The sequence below is a fragment of the Monodon monoceros genome, unplaced genomic scaffold (assembly GCF_005190385.1).
Source record: "Monodon monoceros isolate NGI ecotype Baffin Bay Population unplaced genomic scaffold, NGI_Narwhal_1 Super_Scaffold_10, whole genome shotgun sequence".
NCBI classification, from domain to species: domain Eukaryota; kingdom Metazoa; phylum Chordata; class Mammalia; order Artiodactyla; family Monodontidae; genus Monodon; species Monodon monoceros.
Genome location: NW_021703766.1, coordinates 2,459,364 through 2,483,801, shown reverse-complemented (window position 1 = coordinate 2,483,801; position 24,438 = coordinate 2,459,364). Strand labels below are relative to the sequence as shown.

Sequence of the window (24,438 nt, the reverse complement as noted above, 5' to 3'; positions counted from 1 at the left end):
TGTCTAGGCCGACAGGCTAAGAACTTTTCCCTTGAGATGGGGAGTCTTTTCCCCACCCCACCCTTGGGAAGGGGTGCTGATATCTCCCCACCCTCCAAGAAGGCATGCCTGAAATATGCTGTGTGTGCCCTGAGCACAGCCACTCACAGAGCCACTCCTCCGACCTCTGAGCTCCTTACGTCATCGGCAGGGAGCCCAAGACCCAGGGGTCACGGATGCTAAAGGCAACACAGAGGGTGAGCGCCAAGGCTTCAACTCCCAAGAAGGCTGAGATTCAAGCAGCCTAGAACATCAGAACGGTGAAGGCCCTTAGGGGTGATAAAGTTACCCCAACTCATTTTACAGATGGGGAAACCAAGGCTGAGAGTGGGCGGGGCCTCCAGGGAGGCGTCTGGACCTGGTTCCCCAGGAGACCTGACGCCGATGAGACACAGACACTTAGAGCACCGCACCTCTTGGGTCCCAGTTTGCTCGTCTACAAACTGGGGAGATGAAGTGTCTACAGCTGAGGGGTTTTGAGACTGAAATGAGATAAAGCCTGCAAGGCGCACACAGAATGCGATGGTTATGCAGCATGGAACTGGACCCATGCAGTTTGATAATCAGAAGTTTGCTGTTATTGTTAGTTGTTGTTGGGGTTTTGTTTTGTTTTGTTTTGTTTTGTTTGCAGTGGCTGTAATTCACCGCTTCTCAGAATCTGTGATCCCCCTTCTTTCCTTCCTTCCTGCGAGGAACCTGAACCTCCTAGTCATGTGATTTGTTCAGGCCCCAGGTGGTTTGGAAAAATCACATACTTTGACCTGCTTTGACACCGTTATAGATTCAAGAATGGGGCTGCAACATAAACCCATCCAATCAGAGCAAATCTCGGGACTTGGGTTGGGTGAGGTGGGGAAGACACCCTGTCTCCTCTCCTGTAGGTGAAGAAGGAAGCATGGAATCTGGTGCAGTTGGCAGCTACCTGACCACCTCGAGGGAAGTCATTGTGTAGGTGGAGCTGCCCTAGAGAAAGAGAAGCACAAGTCTGGTGGCACTGTCAACTGCTGGAACAAACCGAGCCTGAAGCTCGCCTGATCTCTGGATTCTCCAGTTATATGGGTCCATAAATTCAAATTAATGCTTAAACTAGTCTGGATATGTGCTACTTGCACCCTAATCCATTGAAATGCTTTTCTGCGGTGAGGCAGTGCCAGAGCCTTCCAGCTAAATGAGAGTGTGCAGTGAGATAGTGACAGTGAAAAGCATCTCCTACAGCACTTAACACATAAAGGCGCTCCACTGAAAATTCTTAGCTCTCCCTTCCTTCCATCCCTATTGTATTCAAAGCAATTTCAACTACACCGTCTAAAGTTAGATTTCCAGACTGCTCACAGAAAAAAGGCTCTTTGGCCTGGACTGTTTGGGGCTTTTTCAAGTAATTGCATGCCTTGGCAAATCTTAAGACGATGCCTTTATTCCTCCCTTGAGACAGAGTATGTGACACACAGACCCGCTTGGAATGCAGTGAAGCACCAGAACACCAGCTACAGGGTTGAATTTGAATCTGGGAACTGGTTATGTTCAGTTAGGATTTTAAGAGCTGCTCTCCCCCCATTCCGCTTGCTGCTCGGGACTCAGAAGCAAAGACAGGGGTCCAGCTGAACGTCACTCCTTAGGCCAGCGGGCGGCTCTCCCCTCCAAAGTGCAGCTCAGGGACCCAGGCCTCTCCCGCACTGCAGCTCTCACCTCCTGCAGCAGGGGTTCATGACCCGCACCCTTGGACCACGGGGAACCCAGGAGGTCCACAGACTAGGATGGGAAAAACATTCTACCGCTATTTGCACTAACCTCTCGCTGAATCATAGATGGTGCTTCCGACGTGAATGCGGGCAGCAAATGACGGCAGCACCAAGGAAACTTCTCCCCTGCAGAAATCAGATATTTTCATGTCACATTTCCGCTGTTGTGGATACCCTGAAACTTTGTCTATCCTCGTTCGAAATTACAGTTGACATCTTGTTGGTGAACGTATTTGTCAAGAAGTGCCTACATTACTACATCACAGATGTTTATGGTTATTGCAACGCTCTCCTGTGACCCTAGTATGCTGGTTGTTATTACTATTATGTAATCATTATGTCCCCACGTGTCAAATGTCCCTGTCATCCTCCCCAGGGAGACTGTGAACTCCTTGATGACAAGGGCCGTGTCTGACCCATTTTTATTTCCTGTGTTGAGCACACGGTTGAGAATCCAGTAGGAACCTAGCAAATATTGGGCCAAGTGAATAATGAGGATGTACAGTTACTTTACGACACTCTTGTCATAAGCAAGGTGAGAGGCCTTCTCAAGGGACATGCTGGGACATGCACTTAAACGTGGACCACATCCAAAACCCTGCTTCCAAGTGAGGTTTGCCTGCTCGGTCACACTCGTTGAAAATCAGTCCCACAGAGGTTGGGATTGACATGTATACACTAATATGTATAAAATGGATAACTAATAAGAACCTGCTGTATAAAAAAATAAATAAAATAAAATTCAAAAAACAAAAAGAAAGGAAATCAGTCCCCCCCCACATACACGTGCACACGTACACGCACACACTTACACACACATGTACACACATACACACAGCAGCCAGAAGCTGCCCCCGGCCTCCAAGGAGAATATTTATGATTTTTAATAAATTGGGACCACGGCTCATTAAGCTCCTCACCCGCACCCCCGAGGCCCCTGCAGGGCCCTGACGGTTGACTTTTCATATCTGAGCGCAGTGAGGCCGCGCATGCCACACCGATGAACTCACAGGGGACCCGGCTCTGTCCCTGCCGCCCAGAGAGCGCTCCTCTTTCAAATCAGATTAAAAGAAAACAAGAGTGTGGCCCATCCCCAGTGCGAGGAGCACGGAATTGTGTACTTCACTGAAGGAGGAATGTGGCCCATTAATTACTATTTGTCGTCAATTAATTGCTATTTGAAATATGGCCCCAGCTGTGAGCAGCAGGGGAGTGACAGTCGTGTGCTTACGAGCTGGTGTAATTCATCCTGGGGGCGGGCAGGGAGGCCCACGGAGGTTTGGGGCATTTTTGTCGGGAGAGGAAAGATCCAGCAGCACGTTTCCTGAACTCATGAGTAACAATGATAAGTGAGGGGCTTGGGCCATCGGGGGCCCAGGCCAATGTATCCCATGCAGTTTAGAGGTGGGTCTTGGAGCCGGCATGGTTTTCTGGGGCAGTAACTGAACATTCCTGGCCACTGACGCCAAGGGCGGGCTTGACGTGGGCGGGGGTGGGGGTGGTGTGGGGCAGCAAACTCCTTCCCTGCGGTGGGTTAAGGGACCTCATGGTCAAGAGACATTCACGGGCCAGCTGCTCATGCAGGGGAGGAAGGAGCGGGGTGGCAGGGGGGTGGGGGGCGTGATTTCATTCCCGTGGTTCCCCACCCTGACTCCGATCACCAGCCCAGGGGCCTGGGCAGTGACTTAGGTTAGTCAGTGAACTCAGGGCCAGCTGGTCCCAAAGCTTGGCCGTGGGGCTGAGTGTCCAGCAGTGCAGTTATTTCAAGTGTTAAGACAAGAGCGTCCCTCTTTGGGGCGATTTTTGAGTGAAGGATAACAGACATAGGGTAAAAGGGCGCAAAGCTTAAGCTCTATAAACTTTGCAAAGCGGACGCGCCTGCGTAACCATGACCCGGCTTGAGAGCCAGACGCCCGCCAGCCCTCAAGGCTGTCCTGTGTCCCCACCCAGGTCGTTCCCCCCACAGAGGAGCCCCCTGTTCTGGTCGCTCTCGCAGGAGAGGTTCTGGCTGTTTCTGAGCCTTTGACCGGGCTGCGACCGTTCCTCTCACTTAGCATTAGGGCTGTGACGCCCGTCTGGCCCGCAGCGTGCAGCCCCGACTTTCTCACTGTGAAACGGCAGCACTTCTCAAAGCCTTTGGTCTCAGCACATTTTCACTTTCTTTATGTCTATGAATGTATACTGAAATTTAACAAAATGGAGAAATTTAGAAACATATTTATTAGCTTATTTGGAAAAGTAATAAACACACTACGTGTTATTATAAATAACATGTTTTAATAAAAATGACTACATTTTCAAAACATGCAGTGAGTGGAGTGCCCTTGTTTTGCCTTTTTACAAATCTCTCTGTATCTCACTCAACAGAGAGCTGGGCTCTCACATCTGCCCCTTCATCCTGTCTGCTGCGAAGTCACGTCACGCAGGAGTTCTTCTGGAATTCTCCTCCAGATGCTCTTGCGATGGGAGTATGAAAGCAAACGGATCTTGGTGATGTTATGAAAATGCTCTCTCAGGTCCCCTGAAAGAGTCTCGGGGACTCCCAGGGTCCCTGCACCCCACTCTGAGACCCTCTGCTGGACGCTATTCCAGTGTGCGAATATGTCACAACGTATTTTCCATCCTCGTGTTGATGGACATTTGCGCTGCTTTCAGTTTGGGGCCATTATGAATGAATTTGCTATGGACATTTCTGCGCGTGTCTTTCGGTACACCCCCCCACCCACACATACACACGCAGTTTTGTCGAGCACATACCTAGGAGCGGGATTGTTGCGTCCTAGGGTGGCTCAGATTAGGTTCAGCAGCTCTTCCCAAACTGTTTTCCAAACTGGTTGTTCCAGGTGGTACCCACCCCCCTGACCCCGGGCAGCATATAAGGGTGCCAGCTCATTTTTCTCCTCTTTTATTAAAAGTAAGTGATCTTATCACAGCATGGTGATAGTCAATGTAGGGGAAGAAAACCTGTGAACCACGTGTATTTTTAAAACCTTCCATTTGGAAATAATTTTAAGTTTTCAGAGTTGCAAGATTAGTAAAGAGAGTTTCTGAATACAGTCCACCCACTAAAGGTAACTTCACACCTGACCCGTGGACCTTGATCAAGATGGAGAAACCAACACAGCTACAGTACCAAGACACGACCTCACTGGGATCTCTGTTTCCCACGAAGGCCCTCTTAATGCTCCAGGATCCCATCCAGGGGACCACGTCACATCTAGTTGTCACATCTCCTTAGGCTTCCCCGTCTGTGACGGTTTCCCAGACCTCCCTTCTTTTTTGTGACCATAATGCTCTGAAGAGTCCTGGTCAGATATTGTGCAGAACGTCCCTTATATTGGGCTTGTCTACTGTTTGCTCTTGATTAGACTTGAGGATATCGATTTGGGGGAAGAATGCCACAGAATGGATGTGTCCTTCTCATCCCACCTATCAGGAGGTGCATGCTGTCCGAATGGCTTATCATGGGTGACGATCACTTGATCACTTTGGGCGATGCCTGCCAGCTTCCTCCACTGAAAGTTCCCTGTTCTCCCCTCCCATACTCTATTTGGTTAGGAGAGAGTCACCAAGTCCAGCCCATATTTAAGCTGCACGTCTTGGAGGGCAGAGTATCCGAGAATTTGTGGACATACGGCTACAACCGTAACAGCAATCGATAGGTCTTTTAGGGGAGACACTGTGAGGCTCTGCAGCTATTCTGCTTCTCTTAAGGTCCCGCCTACTAACTTCAGCATCATTGGTAGATCTTGCCACAGCAGCTCTTCCTAGTGATGATTTCTGATTGCCCTCATTCCTTGTACATTTATTATGTGGAATTCTTTTGTAGGAAGGATTTGTCCCCTCTCTTCCATTTATTTATTTATTCATTCAGTCATCTATTTATATCAGGATGGGCTCATGGACATTTATTTTGTTGTTCGGGTAATAACCCAATACTCTCATTATTTATTTTGTTGTTCAAATGGTTCCATTTTGGCCATTGGAAGGTCTTTTGGATTACTGACTTCTGTGTCCTCTTGACACTGCCCATCTTTTATTTAAAAACACACACTTTAATTTCTGGCACTACAAGATGCTCCAGACTCATCTTGTATTTTCCCAGCACAACCTTCAAATCGGATCTTCAAGGAGCTTTGAACCAGGTTCCTTTTCAACCTTCTCTAAAGTTATGCTGCTTATTTACACGTGGAGAGTATTGTATAGGGTATTCTGATTTCCACAGGGTAAAAATGAAATGTTTCGTGTCATCAGTGGTTGAATGTGTGTTTTCTGCTCTATCTTTATGACGTAATCAAGCATCTGTTTTCCTGGTAACTTTCTTTCACAATTATAATGCTTATTTATAAAGCAGGTAAGGATTGCTACATGGTGGGGGCACCCTGTGGTTGCGGATCTGTAACACTGGAGTCAGCAAGCGGCTGGTGGGGATGTGGGCGGCGGCAGCCGAGGGCACAGACGCTTCAGGCTTCTCCGTGACTGGCGTGATGTATGTTGACCAGGTCACTGCACCAGTGTTTGGCCATTACTGCATCAGAAAGCAATGCAATCACCCAGGGTGACTGCGCTGGCAGACGGGACTCTCAAATATAAACCCCTAGGAATTCTACCCATTAAACATTCTTCACACCATCCTCGACATGGGTGACGCACTGAGTGGATAATCACACAATTTAGTGATGATGATTTAGACCCGTGACGCTACTCTAAACCCATGTAAAAACATAGCTGGTGTTGAAAATGGTGCTGAGAATTCACGGCACGGCAGGGCCACGGCTCTTTTCTGCGGGAATGGAAGGCTTCTGATTTCACTCCTGACCAGTGGTCACTGAGCTCCTGAAGCCATAATTCTGGGTTCCTCCTGAGCCCCCAAATGTCAATGCTCTTTGACACTTTTCCCTTGAAGTGAGCAGTGTGACCTGGGCATGTGGGCCACCTCTCCATTCGGGCAGGAGGTCGCAATCTGCACGCACATCTGCTCTCCGTCCCAGAGAAAGGCGCTGACATCTGAGGGACAGAATGGCATTTCCATGTTGGTTGCCATGGTGTTTTTGGCAGGAAAGGGACTAGAAAGGGTCTCTCTCTGGGGAGGGTATCTATCTTCTGATATAATTAGCCCATGTGAATCTCACCTCCTGTGGTTCCCTGGCCCAGGAGCTGTGCATTTGTCAAAGGGCTGTGATGGGACCCCCCACCTTGCAAGGGCGACATGGGGCTGAGGAATTTGCATCACCAGGAGCCCGCCTTGGGGGCTCTTCGTTCCTGATTCATGACCTAAACTGCCCACCTCAGAGCCGCCTGCTCTGAGCAGCCTTATTCAACCAGAGCTGAAGCCATTGGAAACGAGAGCTTATGGAAACTCAAAAATCACCATCAAAATTTTCTCTCTTTCAAAGGCTGGATGTCAGTGAACGCCTTTCAGTTATTTTAGTGAGTCCTGTTGAAGAATAATTTGGGGCAAAAGGGCCCATCAAAGCACTTAAGGAAAATGCGTACAGCAATGCAGAAAGCGTTCTTGTATTTTAGCTCCTCTCAAGCTAAAGTTGAAAAAAAAAAAAGCTATTATTTATTCAGTGCCTTCCAAGTGCTGGCGTTCGGCTAAGCTCTTTATGTATTTGAACCATATGAAAGTGCCAGTTTTGTAAATGAAAACAGGTCGAAAGTCAGTACTTTATACGGTTCAAACTAAGAGCTTGCCTCATTTCTTGCAAGTCTGTGAGACAGTTGGTAATGTCCCCATTTTATGGACGAATGAAGCAGAGGCTCGGAGAGGTCAAGTAACTTGACTTCGGTCACATAACTAATAAGAATGGCAGAACGAGTATTTAAATCCATGTCTACATGACTCCAAAATTCACACCTGAAATTACAACGACACAGTGCTCATACTGCACAGGTTAACTTTTGTGAAGTGCTCAGAATGGTTCTTGACACAAGGTAACTGCTACACAAGCAAAGCTCAATAATAACAAATTACAAAAGCATTTTGTATTCATTCCATTAATTACAGCATTAGATCCTAGTCAGCTATTTTGCATAAAATCCTCCATATATGGCTATGTTTGGGATTTGCCGAAAAATCTCCCAATCCCCCAGTCTTGCCATAAACCATGCACATGGCCCCAAACATCACCGCCTCATCCATCAGAAAACATTGTCCACCAGATTCTTGCATGTAGAAATCGCCCACAGACCCTGGTCAGATTATAAATCTCCATTTTTCTTTCTGAAAATGTGGAAGCCATTACAGGGGCTACGTTTTCTTTTTTCATTACAGGCTTCTAGAAACTTAGAAATGGAAAGTTCCAGGGAGAGCATCTGGCCTATCAGAGCATCTTCCAGGAACAGAGGCTGGTGACAAAAGGCCTGCATGTTAATCCCATTTGCGCCCCAAACCAGCTGTGTGGCCTCAGGAGCACCTCCGACTTCTCTGGATCTATCTGTCTGTGACATGGGGGTTGGGCCAGATCTTTAACATTCTTCTTTAGACCCAAGGTTCTATACGATTATACGATCTCACCATGAAACAATGAATCCTTGTGAAATGCCATGTTCCCATAGAGTTGGACCTCATGAGAGATAGCCATCGGCTTCTACTTAAAACCATTTTGTTGTCTACCCCCGATACCAAAACCAGACAAAGATACCACCAAAAAAGAAAATTACAGGCCAATATCTTTGAGGAACATAGATGCAAAAATTCTCAACAAAATATTAGCAAACACATGAAAAAGCTCGTACACCCTGACCAAGTGGGATTCATTCCAAGTTCACAAGGATGGTTCAACATATGCAAATCAATGTGATGTGCCACATAAACAAAAGAAAAGACAAAAAACACACGATCATCTCAACAGATGCAGAAAAAGCATTTGACAAAATTCAACACCCAATCATGATAAAAACTCTTACCAAAGTGGGTATAGAGGGAACATATCTCAACATAATAAAAGCTATTTATGACAAACTCACAGCCAACATAATACTCAATGATGAAAAGCTGAAGGCTTTCCTGCTAAAATCTGGGACAAGCCAAGGATGCCCACTCTCACCCCTTCTATTCAACAGAGTATTGGAAGTGCTTGCTACAGCAATCGGACAAGAAAAAGAAATAGAAGGTATCCAAATTGGAAGGGAAAAGGTGAACGTGTCATCATATGCAGATGACATGATACTATTTATAGAAAACCCTAAAGACTCCACACAAAAACTACCAGAACTGATAAATGAATTTAGCAAGGTAGCAGGATACCAGATTAACACACAGAAATCGTTGTGTATTTGCACACGTTCCGAATGGCTAAGACATGAACCCGGAACAAAATTTACAAGGTACAAAAGGGTTTTCAGTGCAAAACAACTCCCCTGCCACCACAGTCTCTGGCCACCCAGCCTCCCCTGGAGGAGACTCGTGAAGCCATCACTCCCTCGAGGGTCCTTCCAGAGGGGGTCCCTGCACGGGAAAGCAAATGCCCTCAATGTACAGGGTGCAGTCAGCCCACCTCACGTCCACCCAGCCATCTGCATCTCACCCGACCCCTGGGCAGCTCCTGCCTGTATTGAGACAGACATCTCTGCTGTCGTCTCTGTGTCTCTCTTTGCTTTGGAAACTGAGTCCAGCTCCTCAGACCCAGACCTGATGGACCTCCCTGCATCCAGAGGAGAAGCAGCTGGGAGAAAAGGCCAAGTTCAGGTAGGGTGTGGAAACGGCAAATGCAGTTCACTCCCTTCAAGAGAGAACCCACCAGGAAGGGCGGGGAGCATCTTTTCTGCAGCGTTTTTTATTGTGTGTTCATCTAAAGCGAGTATAAGTGATCCCGTTTGGACTGGGAACCCGGAAAAGCATTAACACTGCCAATGTCTCCCACGAATCCATGACTGGAGGCATTAATGCGACAAGCTTTGCACGTGGAGTAGATGGGAAATTCCTCACCGCAGCCCACACGCCCTCTGGGGTTTGGTCCTGTCCATCTCCACGGCCTGACCCTAGAGCAGCCCTGCCCTGGCCTCGGGGCCCTTCTTCCTGTTTCTCCAGCACTAGAACCTTTCCAGCTGGGGTTTTCGGAATATGCTGATCAGTCTGATGCACTCACTCTTCCCTGGCGATTCACAAAAGCAGCTCATTTCCACCATCCAGCCATCACTCCAATGTCACCACCTCAGAGAATGCACCCCGGGCCCTGGGCCTAAACTACCTAGTGCAACCAAGGAACTAAATTTTCATTGGTTTGATTTTAATGTATTTACATTTAAATGGCCATACATGGCTAGTAGCTACCATGGCTACCACACTGGACCCATTAAACCAAACCAGGATGACAGTGTAATGGCTCAAAGCTCAGACTCTGGAGCCAGAAGACCTGGGTTCCAATCCCAGCTGTGTCCAAGAGCAGATTCCCTGGCTGCCTGGTGCCTCGGTTTCCTCATCCTTTTTTTTTTTTTTTTTATAAATTTATTTAGTTTTGGCTGTGTTGGGTCTTCGTTTCTGTGCGAGGGCTTTCTCTAGTTGCGGCGAGCGGGGGCCGCTCTTCATCGTGGTGCGCGGGCCTCTCACTATCGCGGCCTCTCTTGTTGCGGAGCACAAGCTCCAGACGCGCAGGCTCAGTAGTTGTGGCTCATGGGCCCAGTTGCTCTGCGGCATGTGGGATCTTCCCAGACCAGGGCTCGAACCCATGTCCCCTGCATTGGCAGGCAGATTCTCAACCACTGCGCCACCAGGGAAGCCCCTCCTCATCCTTTACATGGGGGATACAGCAGTGCCGATATCATAGGGGTTTTGAAGGATCAAATCAGCTGGGGTACATAAAGCGCACTGCAGGGGGCCTGGCATGCCGTGGACTTTGGGTAAGTATCAGCCATTATTTTGAGTTACGCTGGAGAGATGGTGGCCGTGACTCCACCGTGGGGCTGTTTATTTCTAATTGGATGCTTCAAGACCTCAACGACCAAAATAAGAGTGGATTTAGGTGGGATGAAGGGTCAGCGAGAGAAGGTATTCTGGGGTTAACACAACGCTGACAGCTAGCGACAGTGGGGGCTCCAAGTGCTCAGGGTGCCGTCGGTTCAGTGTACCACCTGCGCCTGAGCACCGTGGTTGGGGGCCTGGCTGGGGACTCTGACTAGATGGGTATCTTAGGAGCAGCAGGCTCGGCCTACAGGGGCAAATCCACCTCCTTTGACACACCAGGAAAGACTTCCAGGGGAGGAGGGGTCATCTAGTGCAAGACCTCATGAGTTGGTCCAGAGAGCAGGTTCACCTGGGATGTCAGGACCCAAAGGGAGCAGCGTGGTTTACCCCTGGAGAAGGGGTGTGTCCGCCACAGCCCTGCCACCTCTCCAAGCCCCTTTGCCCCAAATGGGACATCGGGTCCTCCCACCTGCCATGCCCCCTGCCTCACCTCCTTCCTTCTGGAGGCGGGGATGATGCAGCCTATGTCTGGAAGCAGCAGATTCCCTAGAAATGGCCTCACATTCTCCCTTTCCAGGCCAAGCAGAGGAGAAGGATGCTCTGAGTCACAGCTCTGCCTGCCCCTGACCAGGCTGGCCAGAGGCCCTCCCTTGTGTGCAGAGCCAAGAGGGTAGCCTCAGACGTTCCTGCCACATCACCGGCCCCCGTGTCTGTCCTGCGTCCGCAATTGCTAGAGGCTCCCAGCTGGTTAGGGCTCAGTCTGCATTTCCCCACTCATTCCTTGGGGCAGCTCCTCGCTCCAGAGCTGTCCACGGCCCCAGCCTCCACGAGCGCCGTCCCTGCCCTTCTCCGCACGTAGCGCATGCATGTCCGGCCGTGAACGTGTAAGGGAGCCCTGCTGCGTTTGAACTCTACGAAGCACCATCTTAGTGGCTGTGTATTGGTGACTTGCTTCCTTTGCTTGCCACCACGTTCACGAGTTCATCTGCAGCCATTCACCGTCATTCTTATAAGATGGCACCACCGTCACCCACTGGTGTGACTGTTCTTACATATTTGTGTTGTTTCCAGCTGGGGTACCTGATGATCACGCTGCCGTGGACTGTCTTGTGTACCTGGACCCGGGTTTCTCCAGGGGATACACCTGGAATGAAATGTACACAGCTTCCACTTTCTAGATGATTCTCAACTACCTCTCCAAGAGGCATCCTGGTGTGTGTGTTTTCCATCTGCGATCAGCCTCCATATAACGTCTACCCATTGGTTCAAATTTTGTGTCCTCTGAGATCCAGAAGGGCCCTGCTTCTTCCTGCCCTCCTTCCCTCAGATAGCAGACTTCCCAGTGCATTAACAGACGCTCAGGAAAACACTGTGGAATGAACGAGTGCATGAGTTCAACTGGAAAGTGGTGTGTCCACCCTCCTTTTGTATTTGATGGTCAAATTCTTTTGACCAGAGCGATGCTCGCCTATAAGGCATCTTTGTGCGCGTTAGGTAGGGGCACCCCCTCTGGGTGGGAAAATTGCAAAAAGTCACCGCTCTGCTAGAAGCAGTCCCAGCGGTTCATGGCATGGCCAGCCGGACCCAAGCTGGCTCCAGCCCCCTTGGCCTGGTGCTTTGGTGAAACACACAACAGGGCACAGCCTGCGGGGAAGGGCAGCCCCGCGTTCACCTGCCTCCCCGTGGTATCAACACTTGTCCCTGCTAATCAGTGTTCCTCCTAAATGGCTACTCGCAGAAGGTCACATAATTCCCCCAACCTTTCTAGTTCCCAAGAAAGCAAATTTTCTAAACCATGAAGACAGGGACGTGGAATTGAAAAATATTACAGACCTTCTGTTTATCCGTGAACTTGAGGGAAATGACAGCCACGGATGAATCTAGCCAGGGACGTCCCCAACCCCATTTTTAAGGCTAAGCCTAATTCTAAACCCTGGAATCCCCTCTGGCTACTGTTCTGGAGTCTCAGGCTGGTTGCCCAGGCAGGCGGCACAGTGACACACAGAGATATCATCACACCACGGCCCCCACTGCGTGCGGGTGCCGGTAATTTCAGTGCACGATTTCCAGAAAAGAACTTGACTCAGACCCAGTGGTTTGGAATTAACCTGCTCAGTTCACCCAACTTGGGAGCAAATCAGATTCCGCATTCGGGGGCACTGTCTGGGCTGGAGGCGCCGCAGAAAGTCGATGAGAGGGAGTGGAACTTCTTAGCAAACGAAGGACACGCTGGGCAGCCCGAACCCTGCCAGTGTTCTCTACGATGGCGTTTTATTGCTACATAATGCAATTTCATGACAAATCCTGGGCTGCCCTCCCACGCCTCTTATTAAGTTATTTCTTTTTATTTTGCTGGTTTTATTGATGATGTCATGACATGGCCCATCAACCTTTAATTAAAACCATGGCCGCAATGTTAGGCTTCCTTTAAACCGTGAAAGCCAGGGCTTTGGAGAGGTCCCTCTGGAGCGTCACGATGCTCGGGAGCAAACAGTCACTGTGCGTTTCAGGAGGCACCAAGAGGTTCCCAGAGGGGCTGGGGTGTGGAGGGACTGCTGGGTGTTATGGGCTGAATTGTGTCCCCCGGAAGAGATACGCTGAAGTCCTGATGCCAGGGACTTCAGAATGTGACCTTCCCTGGCAATCGTCATCACAGATGTGATCAGAGATAAGGTCAAGATGGAGTGGGGCGGACCCTAACCGAACACGGCTGGGGTCCTGATGAGGAGACAAAGGCACAGAGGGTCAAGGAAGGACCCCTACAGGTTGCAGAGGGAGCACGGCCTGCCGACACCTTGATTCCAGACTCCCACGACAACCAGACAATAGTCTGCTGTTTTAAGACACCCAGTCTGTGGTTCTTTGTTATGGGGCCCCCGCAAACAATACACAGGGTTTGGTTGGATCTCACTGGGTTCCAGCGTGCCAGACCAGAGGCGGCAGGCGTGAGGCAAATCCCATGTTCCCTCCGTCTGAACCCCAAGCCGGTCTTCCCCAGCGGCATTCCTGCCCCGGCATTCAAAGGCATCCTGTGCATGGCTCGGCTCTGCGGGTGGCTGGGTCAGACCCAGCCCTGGACACAGTTACGATCTGAAACCTCAGCATTCGGGGGAAATCAACACGCCCGGCTAATTAATGATAGGAAGGCGGCTAGGGAGGCTCTGAGAGTTCCCTGGGTTTGATCTTGTCTGGGCTCCCTAAAAGGGCTTTGGAAAACCGGGATGGCTCCAACATGACGGCTCACTTTCCCTTTATGCAGCACAAAGTTTAGGACCCTGACGTTGGGACCCCTGGACGTGTGCGAGTGTTTTTACTGAATCCTGGGGGGAGCCTTGGTCTCCGTTTTCAGGAGAAGAAATGGCTGGGCCCGAGGTCACACCGGGATGTCCGCACTGCCGTGACAAGCATGCTGGTTGTCTGCGGTTACAGATGTGGTGTGTGTGTGCATGGGGGCGGGGGTGAGTCCATGTGTGTGTGTGCTTGTGAGACAGGCATGTATAATTATGCCCCATGAGGAAGGTGACAGACCCACACTCTCGTTCTCTCCCTGAGGTTATCAATGGTCATTTTTCCTTTTAAAAATTTCTTCTCACCGAACAGCTTCTGTTTCCTTCCCATTGCTGTTTGTGTTACTATGGTAAAATACACATAACAAAATGTGCCTTTTGACCATTTAAAGGTGTACAGTTCAGTGGCGTTAAGTACATTCACAACTGTGAGTGCCCATCACCTTGGTCCAGAACCCAAGCAATTTCATCACCTGAAAAGACCCTGTGCTCGTTGCTGTCACTGCCCACCCCCCAGCCCTGACACCCACACTTCTGCTCCTTCTGGTGCCACGGCACACGTCCCTAGGCTGACAGACCGGGGCGGGGGGGGGAAGGCCTAAGGGAGCAGGTGTCCCTCTTTTACTTTTCTTTTAAATTTATTAATTTATTTATTTTTGGCTGCGCCGGGTCCTTGCTGCTGTGCGCAGGCTTTCTCTAGTTGCGGCGAGCGGGGGCTACTCTTCGTTGCGGCGCGCGGGCTTCTCATTGCGGTGGCTTCTCGTTGCGGAGCACGGGCTCTAGGCGCGCAGGCTTCAGTAGTTGCGGCGCACGGGCTTAGTTGCTCCGGCAGCATGTGGGATCTTCCCGGACCAGGGCTCAAACCCGTGTCCCTGCATTGGCAGGCGGATTCTTAACCACTGCGCCTCCAGGGAGGCCCCGGAGGTGTCTCTCTTCCTTGTCACTCTCCACTGTGGCTCACTGTGTAAGTGGCCAAGCTTATCTGATCGGGCAGATTAGGGCCAGGTGCGCACCAAAGGGTCCGGCACCTGCGTGGAGCCAGGGCCGTGGTCTCTGTAAGAAGTCATGCTTCAGCCGCTTAATCCGCTCAGACTTCAGGGCAGTCCGGGGCGAGGGGTGTGGTGAACTCACTCAGGCCCACAACATGCTCACAGTGTCACAGGTCAGAGGGCACGGCGTGGGATTTAAACCAATCACCAGCTCGCAATTCTATGGACAATTATCCATGACGCATGCTAAAAGGCCAGCGAGGACAGAACCCAGTCACCACACACGTCCTCCTGTAAGGGCTCATTTCTTACAAATGCACAAACAAATAAAATAAAAAGCCTGTCTCAGGATTTGGGTAAAATTATGAATATGCTTAGTGATACAGATGCAGTAAGAACAGCTTTCAAGGGTACGGGGATGCCTGGTGATTTAAATTAAACGGAGCTGGGTTAGGGAAGAAAGAAAATAGGATGTTTCAAACACCAAAACCCCCTAAATTCTCATCCCAGGAAGTCAGTGACCCCATGGATGGGCAGTTGGAATAAAGGGTCACTCGGAATGAGAACCTGAGACCGTCTCTATTACAAAGAAAGCAGAGGCGTAAGGGAATACCAATTGGTAACAATTAGAGCCGGATCAGATAGGTGGGGGAAAGTTCAGATCCCCTCTGGGGTATATTTATGTATCCTCTCTAGAGCACAAGGCTCGTTAACCTGGGACTGGCTATCGGCTTCCTCCATCGGTGACCTGATCCAGTCCCCCTGCAAGGAATTTCAACTGTGGATGACTTTCCTCCACATGAGTTGTGAACACATCACAGAGGACAAGTTTCCCCAACTGTGTGAAGCACTGCAGACCCAATGGCCTACGGGGACCAGGCAGGTAGTGTGGCCTAGGGAGGCGGATGGGGGCAGGCAATAAGGAAGAGGGGGGACTTGGCAAACTGAGAGCGCGGGGCTTGCCCAAAGTGGATGCCACAGCTGGGCTCCGGGCTCTTGTTTCCAGATGGGAACACTGGCCTGCTGTGGCCAGATCTTCTGAGTTTATCAAGAGCATCAGGCTGTATGGATTTACACATGAGATGTCCTCCTTTTTAAAACATCGAGGGCCAACAAAATATTCCTGCAGCAGTTGAAGACTCCTGGACTAAAGTCACAGGAAATGACAGTGACTTCTCTGAATGCATCGACCAAAACCTTCTTCTCCCACAAAGGGGTGGCCTTTGGTGCTGGGCAAAATACAGGTCTGCTCACTGCCTTCTGGCTGGGCCAGGGTGCATCCCACCCCAGACCTTCGCCCAATCTGTGCCTCGTGCCAGGAGGCCCTTCTTGCCCCTCTCTAAGTGCAAGTGGAGTATGAAGCCACGAGGTGAGATTTGCTTTATGATTTGCGAGGAGTCTGCCCGTGACTTGACCATGGAGATGGTCTCCAGTTCCCCAGCTGGCTGGTCCACCCACCCTAGACCTTGGAGTTCCAGTACTTGGTCCCGTCTCCAAGGCAGCTTTATTCATTCACTCACAAGAATTGACCAGATGCCTTCATGGTCTCAACACTGGGCTCTTTGGTGGCATTGATCTAAAGCTCAGCCTCCAGTTCACCCGGCGAAGAAGCTGACACAGGTCTGATGCACGAATGGTGGATCCATTCGAATCTCTGGCAGGGTCTCAGCCCCTGTGTATTTATAAAGCTCCCACTGAGATGGATGTTCGTTTAAGCCTGAGCGCTTTCTATGAAATCTTCTTATCCAACGAGCATCTCTCCCTCAAAATGTCCCAAACTTGTTTTCTGTTCATTTGATACGTGGGACCACAAAAAAAAAAAAAACGGGTACATTAGAGATGACCCCGTAAGGTCAGGGACCACATTTCAGCACCTCCGATAGCATGTTATTCAAGAAAGGGCTGTGACGATGGATGTCTCCACTTTCAAAATGACCAGGTTTATCAGCGTGAAGCTCTCGTTAGGAGAAAACCATCAGTTACCTGGTTTAATAAGCTAACAGCATGTGCCTCTAGAGAGGTTCAAACTTGAAACCCACATGAATTTAAAAGACGCAGAACTATGGTGGGGTCCAATCGCCCTGGAATACGGAGCAGAGCTCACCGGAGCCGTCACCTCTGCCCTGGGATGGAAACACGTCCCACTGGGTTCAGCTCCAGCAACTTCTTGCTGTGCAGTGGGTGTGATACAATTCACGTGAGCACACAAAGCAGCCCAGGTAACAGGACCGGCCTCGGCCTCAGCGTTCAGATGTTAATCCACCTAAGCCCCTGCGGTTGATAACCATGACATTCTGGAAACCAGACACCGTGACTCATTACAGAGCAGTGGCTTGTGCCCTGAACTCTCCCCAGTCCCCGGGTTCAAATCCCAGAGGCCGACTTTAGTTCTACATTTTTTTTTTCTCTTTTCGGTGGGACACAGTGTAACCTCCACTTCGTCTGAAACCCTTGGGCCAGGGTCACCTTTCGGCAAAATAGAGGCACCCTGCACATGGTCAGTGTTTATTTTTCAGTTGTCATCCCCAGTTTACCTTGCAGAACGTGATCTTTAAGTGAGTAACAAACAGCTACTGAAATCTGCCCAGGACTTTTTTGTTTTGCAGGCAGAACAGCCAGTACACCAATCCCGGTAGGAAAGAGTGGGGTGTCCACTGCAGAGTAACGAGCTTTTGAAAGACAAATCACACACCTCCTTGGGCACATTACATGAAAACAAATGAGCCCGGAACAATAACACGCCGTCCTTTGGCTGTGGGAGTGATGCGTCTACGTGGATGGCTTTCCAGGAGCGCCTCACAGGTACTTCACATAAAGTGCATCTGGTTGGTCCCCTTGGCCTTATCTTTTCCCTGCCAACTTCCAAAGCTGGAGCGAGCCCTGTCCCACAGGGTAAAGTTTCCAGGGTGACAGATGCGAAGAGCAAATCGACTTGAGGTCAAAGGCAAAAAGAAAACAGTCTCTCATCTGATTAATGGTTTGAATTTAATTAGTGGGGAAAAGCGCAAATCATACAGTTTGTGACTTGGTCAAGCCCCAGGTCCCTTCCTGCAAAACTGCAAAACAGAAAAAGGGTCGGTTGGGCTGAAGGCTCACCTTTCCGAGATGCCTGCCGCTTCGTGCTGGTTTAATACGAGTTAAGTGCGAGTGGGCGGGTTGGTGATGTTCCAAGCCAACGGTGAAAAGGTGGTTTCCAAGGTTGTAAATGTGAAGGCTTTGGCAAATGAAATAAAATTTTGAAAATATGGCAGCAGCACCATCCCATCTTCTAACCTACCACCCTGTGAAATGTGAGGGGCTTGGTTTTCGAGTTTCTAAGAAGTCTGGATTTAGAGCCATAAAGGATTAAAGCAGGTAGGGAGGGTGCCTTTCCAGGATTAAGTTCAGTTACTTGAAATAACCCTTGCATTTGCTCATGCATTCATTCCACAAGTATCTGTTGCTACTGGTGCCGGCAGCGGGCTGGGTGCCAGGGATAGGGATTTAGACAGGGTCCTCCTGAGAAGGAACTGGGGGCCAAGGAGCCAAGGGACTCAGCTAAGACCACACAGCAAAGCCGGGCGGCGTCTCCAGGGCCCAGCCACCGCGCTCACTATCATACAGGGGTCCCCAGTGGCACCCCACTTACAGAAACCAAAGAAGTCTTCACTCTTAAGAAGGGGAAATGGGCGAACGCATACTCATATTTAAAAAGAGCTGTATTTCAGAGTCACTTCTACCCTGGATGCACCTTAGAATTAAGCTGGAGATCATTACAGAAAGTAAAGAAGGAAAGAGACTCCGACCCCTCCCAGACCGGCCCAGCAAGGATGGCTTAGAGGGGGCACTTGGGCACCAGCCCCTCTCAGAGCTCCCAGGGAGCCTGGGTGAAGAGGCCATCCATGGCTCAGGGAGCTTCAACACAGGGCTGCTCTGGGTGAAGGCCAAGCTAGTCCATCACCATGGTGTCCGGGTACCATGTTCAGCAGCCTCCTCCCTGGTGGAGAGCATGGAATCTCTTGTTGTCCAGGTCTGCAAGTAGAGCCCTGAGTCACCCCACACCCCCGTCCCTCTGCTCCACCCCCAGTCCTGTCCATCCCGACCTCCGAATCCTGTCTCCACTCTCTCCACCCTCTCTTCCCCCAGCTCCCCACCCCAAAGCCTGACCTGGGCTTCCAGGCTTGAGTGAGAATGATGTTTTGCTATTCTTCCAAGATCAGTCTCATTATTGTATTTCCACTTGTCTTACGTCTTACTGATCCCAACATCCCCTTGGGTCCCTCCAGTTTGGGTTTCCATTTCCTAATTATTTTAAATCCTAGGACTTTTCCTCCATTCTGAAATGGATAGCACAAAGGCATAACAGCTCCAGCTTGGGGATTCTATGTCTGATGCTGGAGAAGCAGAGTCTTCATCCTTTACCCTTGTGAATTATTCACAGAGGGACCAATGCCTTCCTGTGCACTCTAGATGAGCTTCTGCATACACACTTCCCATCCTTAATCATGTCTTCAAACAAAAAGGTGTAGCAAAAGGCTCAAAAAATCCTCAATAAATATCTGATTAGTGAATGAATGAAGGAATGAATGAACTGCAGAGAGCCCAGATTCTTAGGGCAGACGGACCTGGGTTTGAATCCTGCTTAAGCCACTTATTAACTGGGGACCTAAGGCAAGTTACTTAATAGCTCTGAGCCTCGGATAAGGAAGCACAGCCTCAGAGGGTGGCAGTGAAGATTAAATTAGAGAATCTTTGTGGAGACCCAGCAGAGTGTCTTGGCATGAAAGAAACAACTAAGTAGATGAGCTGAAAACAACAGCAAGGAATAATGTTGTACGATCATTCGGAGGTGAAGATGCCAAGCAGTGTTTGTTCAACTGTCGAGTTAAACCAAGCTTTTTTATTTTTTAAAAAAGTTAGAAGACCGTCCCTACCCTGGCCCTGTTTCTGGCGAGAAACTTGCTTTCCAAGAACTGAGAGTAGCTCCATGGTTTGGTATGGACATGGTTTAAATAATACTACTATCATCTTTATGCCTTAAAAGGATCATGTTTCACATACGGTTCTACAACTTCCTTTTTTCATTAACTATACATTTCATTCACGACATATTATTCACAGCACATCAATTTACAAAGATATCTCATTTTTAGATGTTTCCATAATACTTCACCACATGAACATTCCATAATGTTCTTGTCTCACCCCCTATTAATGCACTTCGGACTACTGCTAATTTTTTATAATTCGAAGTTTGATGTGTATCCTTGGACACAGACCTTCATACTCTTTTTTAAGGGGTCAGTTGCTGGGAATGGAATTTCTAGATAAATTTGATAAATGGATAAATAACAATTTGATACAAAGGGCCTAACTGGCTTCTCCAAAACGCATACCAGCCATGTTTGAGAGGACTTGCTTCCTGGCATGCTGACCAACTTGGAACATTTTGGCATTTTTAAAATCTTGGACAATCTGGCAGACAAAAATAAGGTCTCATTTTAAAATGTGTGCCTGTATTTGACTGCTAATAACGTTGGGCATATTTTACATGTAAATTAGCCAAAAACAACATACGGTACTTTTGGGAAATGTCTGTTTATGCCCTGTCCTTTGCCCATTTTTCTATTTTAGTTGTTTATATGTTTCATACTGATACATAGCTGTTATTTTATAATATGAGTCTTAATCATATGTCTGCCATATGCATTGCAAATTTCCAGGTAATGGTCTACCTTTCAATCTTTTACTACAAATTTCTGTAAACCATATTGTATATCATTCTGCCTTATTTCACACAGACCACTGCACATAATTTAACTTCTTATTGGTCACCATAACCTGCCTCTCTCCAAGCGCCCCTCAAGTCTGTACAACTGTTCGCCCTCTCATTAAATGGCCTCAGATCGCCACAGGCTGATGAGCACTTTTCTCTATTTTGGTTTCCCCCTTAGTGATCCACTGGATCCACATGTATTCCTTGTTATTAATGTATTAAAAATTATAATATTCTCCCCCGATTTCCCTAATGCATTTTTCTCTAGCAGCTACAGCCGGGGAATCAGACAAACAAGTCTGTAAGAACTAAAACTGTGTCTGAGGTAGGAGTCGTTAGGTCATACATGAGAACCCTAGGTGCTCTCCTACCAATAAAATGCATGAACTCTACAGCATCACTTCAGAGTTCTCAGAGTCATTTTGTATTTTCTCGCTCATTCTTGGTTCTTTTTCAGCTAGTTAAGAGTGCCTGATAATTGAAACCCCAGTTCCTATACGCCAGAGACCCTTAAACAGAAGCCAGTGACAGTGCCATCCTTGTTGACTGATCGACTCTCGGACCCAAGATGTAACCCAGTCCACCTCCTCCCTCTCCAGGGTTTGAAACTCTTCAACAACACCCTCAACCACGTGCTCCTCTAAACTTTCTGAACAATTCCCATGGTGGACAGACACACCAATTATTTAATCAGGGTGTTCCATTTTGGACAGCTCTCATCATTCCAAGCGGTATCGACATATGGAGCCTAATTCCCCAGAACTTGCATCCCATAGTCCGACATCTGCTCTCTGGTTGACCTAACTCTACCATGTGTCTTTTTCACAATAAGACCAATGGTTGCTCTGTGGTCTGCACAGATCTCCCTGGGTGGGCCTGAATCCCCGCACCAAAACCAACCTTTTCCTTCCCCGGGATAAACACCGGGCTTTCCAAGTCCCGCGTGGGGGTGTGGAGTCATACAAATGGAGCTGCCCTGAGCTCAGAGGTGGCGCCAGAGCCGAAGAGTGCCAACGCCGACGAGGTCAGCGCTATTCCAATCCCCTTAGCCTCCCCCAAACACTGCGAGAAGCCTGCCCACCAGGCAGGGTGCATTATTCAATGTCAGCCGAGAAGGGCTCTAAACCAAGGCAGGTTAGGTATTTAAGCTTTTCCTAAACCTTGGCTGCTGCTTTGGACGCCGGCAATTGGCTCTCGTTTCCTTCAGAGGGCTCCTGATTGTTTTGGCAGCATCTCTGACTGCGTCTCCAACACCAATTCTTCCCCCACAGATCCCCCAAAAGGAAAGAGATATGCACAAAGCAGGTAGTCGTTTCTGTTCAACGATCTGGTCGCTCAGAAATGAGAACCTGGGCCTGTTCCCCTTGAGGCACAGCACCTGCCCCAGCCGCCATGGGGGTGCCCCTGGAGGTGGGTCCTTGATGGCCCAGGAGGCAAAGGGGCTGGCCCACGTAATGCTGTGGCAAAGGGCAGCTCATCGCAGGGGTACTGAGCCTCAACCCTGCGCAGGACAGAGCAGCTCAGAGGAGGATGAAGACCACATCACTGAACAGGTCACTTGGTTGGCCAAACCCAAGGACCACCCTTCCTACAGGTAAGGAAAAAAAAGTGCTAAATACCTGTAGTCTCGGGCAGGAAGAGAAATACATGGAGCTTTCCTCCCAGACTTTCGGTATTTTCTCATCCGAAAATACCGAAATCCAAAGGGGTGGATTGGACCACAAGATCCTGAAAGCTCCTATTAAATCTAATGCTCTTTGAGTCAAGTTGGTTACTTGGAGGAATGGGCACCAAACCACATCTACTGCCCTCACTTTCCAGGACAGTTTGTGAAGAAGATGTGCACACAAGTCAGCACTGACGGTGCTGGGGTGTCCACCGGACCCTCACGGGTCTGTCTCCATTGCTGCCATCACTGTTACCGTCATCGTCATCACCACCGTCACCTAGGGCTCTGGCATGTTTAGCTGGAACGAACGTTCGGGAGGTCGTGGCCGTCCTAGAGACGACACGCTGTCTCTCACTCAGGGAACATCAAAGTTGTGTTTTATGTTGCCTATTTTGGTTTTCATCTTGACAACACCCCTTTGCATCAAATTCCTCGTCCCTTCTCCATCGGCACATGGGTGCATGCACACAGTTTACAAACGGTGTGGGGAATGGGATAGAGCGAGGTGTCAATTTGATCACTGAGTGGGGGGATTCTGTAAGCCAGATGCCATAGGTGAACAACAAAGTACAGTCGAGGAAGCAGACAAGCTGAGGCGAGGGTCTGAGGAGCCAGTGACTTTCCTGCACACTAGCAGGCAAGGGGGAGGACCGTGATTTCTCCCTCTGTTTTCTAGGCCAATGTGATATACTTTGACAGAATCATGTACATAATGTCTTAGATCTCTCTCCACTTCTTGCTCCTCCACACAAAAACCTTTCAGACCATCATGTAGAACAAGAAAAGGAAGAAGGAAGAGCTTTCACTGTGTGTGCATATATCAAAACGTCAAGTTGTACCCCTAGAACAGTGGTCCCCAACCTTTTCGGCACCAGGGACCAGCTTCATGGAAGACAACTTTTCCACAGACTTGGGGCGGGGTAGGAGACGATTCGGGCGGTAATGCGAGTGACGGGGATCAATGGGGAGCAGCAGATGAAGCTTCGCTCGCTGGCCCGCCGCTCACCTCCTTCTGTGCAGCCTGGGGTTTGGGGACCCCTGCCCTAGGGGGGTCCAAAATATACAATTTTGATATGTCAAATGATCTCTCAATAAAGCTGTTGGGGGGTGGTGGTAAGAGAGAAGGGTGGTAGCAGAGGGAGAAGCGAATCTCAGAGCATCACGTGTCCACTTCCTTCTACTGAAATCTAGAACAAAAGCATTTTGAAAGAGCACTGAAAATATGTCCGCCGGGTCATGGAGTAAAACCAAAGTCTTGAGCACTGACCGCACTAGAGGTCCACCAGTTCTCAGGGGGACCATATAACTGACTGTCCAAACTGGGGCCCATTTGAAAATGAAAGGAGACATTAGAACCAATTAGTGGGCATTAATTAATTAACAATCAGCTCAACTTAACTGTCCCGGCCCAATGGGGACTTATGTCGCCCTACAAATATGAGACCTTGGGCTCAGCTGATCTATAACTCATTTTTACCAAAGGATAAGTGAGAAAAATAAGGACAATGTAAGTATGTAGAGATGTGTCTACCATCATCCACTACCCCTTCTTGAGACGGTCCATCCTTCACCTGTGATGCTGTTCTCCCCACTTTGTGTGTGTGTGTTAAAATTGTTCTTTTTAAAATAAATGGGGACTTCCCTGGTGGCGCAGTGGTTGAGAATCCGCCTGCCAATGCAGGGGACGTGGGTTCGTGCCCCGGTCCGGGAGGATCCCACATGCCACGGAGCAACTAAGCCCGTGCGCCACAACCACTGAGCCTGCGCTCTAGAGCCCGTGAGCCACTACTGAGCCTGCGTGCCACAACTACTGAAGCCCGCACACCTAGAGCCTGTGCTCTGCGACAGGAGAAGCCACCGCAATGAGAAGCCAGCACACCACAACGAAGAGTAGCCCCCACTCGCTGCAATTAGAGAAAGCCCGTGTTCAGCAATGAAGACCCAACACAGCCAAATAAATTAATTAACAACAAATTAAAAAATAAAAATAATAAAAAAATAAAATAAATGAATTTGTTCTAAGGGTAGATAACAGGGATATGTTATTTCTGT

The 24,438-nt window shown here is 49.1% G+C and overlaps 1 long non-coding RNA gene across 1 annotated transcript in view; it reads right to left on the bottom strand.

Moving 5' to 3' along the window:
- Positions 1–24,438, bottom strand: part of LOC114886231 — a 101,091-nt gene that overhangs the window by 25,826 nt on the left and 50,827 nt on the right. Inside the window, exon 3 of the long non-coding RNA XR_003791249.1 lies at positions 1,828–1,904. This is a non-coding gene — a long non-coding RNA (uncharacterized LOC114886231). The remainder of the gene's footprint in view (positions 1–1,827; positions 1,905–24,438) is intronic.